Genomic DNA, 3,660 nt, shown 5'->3' on the forward strand with positions numbered 1-3,660 from the left:
CTTATTCATTTTTATTTTATGGGCACTGGTGTTGAGTCCTGTAGTGATACTTTATTTGTATTTTAATAAATAAAGTTTGCCTGAAGATCAGAGTGCAAAGCTAAGCCACTAGAGGATAGGGAGTGGTGGCACTCACCTTTAATCCCAGGACTGGGAGACCGAGGTAGAAGAATCTCTGTGAGTTCAAGGCTACCCTGGACTACACAGATCGATCCAGAAAAAGATCTGATGGTGGTGGCTCACATCTTTAATCCCAGTGTTTGGGAGTCACACCTTAATACCAACACTAGGGAGGTGGAGACAGGAATGATACAGCTGGACAGAGAGAGGAATCTAAAGGGGAGGAGACAGGAACTCACTGGAGTGTGGAGTCTGAGGGTTCCCGGAGACAGGATCTCGCCCTTTCACTCTGAAGATTTGTTAGAGGTAAAAGGTCTCACTAGTGGTTGGCTATTTGCTTTTCTAATCTTCAGCTTGAACCCCAATATTTGTCTCTGAATTTTTATTATTCGTCCCCTGGAACTGGAGTTACAGACAGGTATGAGCTGTCATGTGGGTGCTGAGAATTAGACCTGGGTCCTCTGGAAAAGTAACTAATGCTCTTAACCACGGAGCCATCTCTCCAGCCCATTTTTGATGTTTTTAACATGCTATAGACATAACCAAGGGCATAGTACTATTTACTTGTTTGCTTTCTTTCTTTTTTTTTCTGTTTTTTGTTTTTTTCGAGACAGGGTTTCTCTGTGGCTTTGGAGCCTGTCCTGGAACTAGCTCTGTAGACCAGGCTGGTCTCGAACTCACAGAGATCCGCCTGCCTCTGCCTCCCGAGTGCTGGGATTAAAGGCGTGCGCCACCATTGCCCGGTGCTTGTTTGCTTTCTTAATTAACTGTTTATTTTAAGACAGTTTCAGGTAGCTCAGCTGGCAGCAAGCTCCCTAACTATCCCTGGATAACCTGGGACTCCTGATCTTTCAGCCTCCACCCAGGTCTGAACCAGCGTGCAGGGTTTATGCAATGGTGGAGGATCGAACACAGAGCTGTTCTACAGCCATTGTTTTATATTTATTAAGACAGAGCCCTGCTGAATAGCCCAGCTGGCCTCTAACTTTTTGTCCTCTGGCCTCAGACCCTGGAGGGCTAGCATATGGGTCTGGGCCTCCACACGGAGTTTAGTATTGTTAAATCCTTGCAAGTTGCCATCCAGCTGGGCTTCAGGGAGACATCACCCTTCTTCCTCACGTTTACCTCTGTGTCTGGTCTGCTGCGATTCCATCCAGACTCCACTAAACTCAGGAAAAATACAATAAAGTCTCCCAAGTATAAACACAACAATCATTTTGATGTCCTTACACCTTTCTTGGGCTCCCTACGGCCCCAATGCTGGGACCTGCATGACCTCGGGACCAGGTTGCCCAGGTTGCCTAGGTGTAGGCAGCACAGTGCCCACCGCCCCCATAAGCATCATTGCAGTGTGCCCCTCCTGGGCTGTGACGAAGCTCCTGGGGCTCCTGGGGCTGTAACAAGGCTCCTGGGCCATATTTGCCCATCACACCTGCTGCTGGAACAGAAAGTAAGCTGCTGTTGGATCCATTTTTTCCTCTTGCCAACACTTTTTAATCCATACTAATTAGCATAATCAGCATGAAATCTATATTTATCTCTGTCTTGGCTACACTGAGCACAACTCATTTATCCCAGGCCAGTAGGTCACAGAGGGACGGCGCTCTAAAGTAAGTGTATGAGTTCTCAAGTGTTTGGAAGCAGGGACAAGCATTCCAGGCAGAGGGAACGTGCGGGAGGGAGGAGGCGGGGAATAATATAGGAGACACGTTATGGAATAATGGCTGTGTGTGGTCAGTGTGTCCATACCTGCAACTCTAAAACATTTCAGTACGCTTTCTGGTGAGAAGTGGGTGTGCACACCTGGTTTAATTCCTTTGGTGGAAACTTTTTTTGGGTGGAAATCCTACCGCTAATCCAACTGCAGTGCCCCATGCTACAGACATCTTTTGCTGTGTATCTATCCATCCACCGCCTGTCCCAGCAGACACATTGGGATGGCCTAGTAAAAGAGATGTCCATGAAGGCGTGGGGTCGGGTCCGGTATGTTCCACTGTCCCCCATCCTGGGGCCTCCACTCCGGGCCGGGTGAGTCAGCCCCGGGCGGCTCCCACGTCATCCCGGCCGCTCTGCTCCACGCTATTTCGGGCTCCGGGCACTATAAATAGAGGTTCTCACAGCCTAGGCGAGCCGCCCCCCTCTATGCTCGGGCCCCCTGCGTCCCCAGCCCGCCGCGATCGCCGTCACCACAGCTAAGTTTAGAGGAGGGTGGGGACGTCGGCATGGTCACTTTGTTCCCCCCCCCTCCCGCATCTCCCCACCGGAACCTTTGAGGGTCTCCAGCTCTCCAGTTACATTTTGGTTCAAGCACATCCCCCCACCCCCAATTCTCCATCCCTTCTGGAGTGCAGAGGGGATCCTAAGTTGATACAGGAGGAACAAGCTCAGGAGGAGAGCTGAACCTGGATGCTGAGTAAGGAAAGTGGGATCATTTGAACTCAAAGCACTAGGAGTGGGAGGCTCTGGATCTGGGCATGCAAGGTTTCAGTGCATAAATTGAACACACAGAAAGCAAACTTAGGGATGATGAAGAACTAAGAACAACTTTTCCCGCCCTTGACTAAGGCAAACGACTCAAAGTCACAGCCGTGGGCGGCCGGGACGCAGGTTGGCTGCAGGAAGGATGAGCATCGCCTTCTCGCTGAGTCCTGAGCATTCCGCGTGGTTCAGCCCAACTCGCCGGGGAAATCCTCTAGCGGGGCGCCGGCGACCCCTGGCGGTAGATCTGAGAGTTGCAGGCTCAAGGCTTGGGATTCTTTTTCCTCCGTGGGAGAAACTGAGTTAGGATTCTACACGCTCTGAGTTTTCATTTGGATTCAGAGACACGTAAACTGGTACTTCATTAAAAAAATGGCATAGAATTCTATCTTGTTTTATGTGCATGAGGGTTTTGTGTGCCTGGTGCCTGTGGAGGTCCCCTGGAACGGGAGTTTGAGATGGTTGTGAGCCACCCTGTGGATGTCGGGAATTGAGTCCTAAGGAAGAATGAGCATCAGTGCTCTTAACCGATGAGCCATTTCTCCAGTCCCTGGTCCTTTTATGTATCCCTGGCTGATCCGGAAGTCACTGTTGTAGACCAGACTGGCCTTGCACACTTACAGAGATCTGCCTGTCTCTGCCTCTCGAGTGCTGGGATTGAAGGCGTGAACCGATACGTCAGTGCTGGGTTATTTTTTCTCCCCAGGGTCTTGCTTTGTGGCATAGGTTGGACTGAAAGTCACTATGTAGCACAAGCCCTCAGCTTTCTCAGAGCTGGGTTTAAAGGTATGCTGATGGATGCCACCACACACTGCTGTTTTACTTCAGCAAATGATTCCAGGGAGAAACCAAGGAGCACGGTGGGAACTCGCCTTGCAAAAGCTGGGTTCCTGTGGCTTCTTCACACAACACACGGTTCAGGCGCGCCCTCTGGAGGCCAGGCTTGTGAAGGACTCTCTGATCGGTGGACGCTCAACCCTTTTCCTTTCCTGTACTGGTAGGGCTATTTTTTTCTCTTTCTTTCTTTCTTTCTTTCTTTCTTTCTTTCTTTCTTTCTTTCTT

This window comes from Microtus ochrogaster, unplaced genomic scaffold, assembly GCF_000317375.1.
Source record: "Microtus ochrogaster isolate Prairie Vole_2 unplaced genomic scaffold, MicOch1.0 UNK74, whole genome shotgun sequence".
Classification (NCBI taxonomy): domain Eukaryota; kingdom Metazoa; phylum Chordata; class Mammalia; order Rodentia; family Cricetidae; genus Microtus; species Microtus ochrogaster.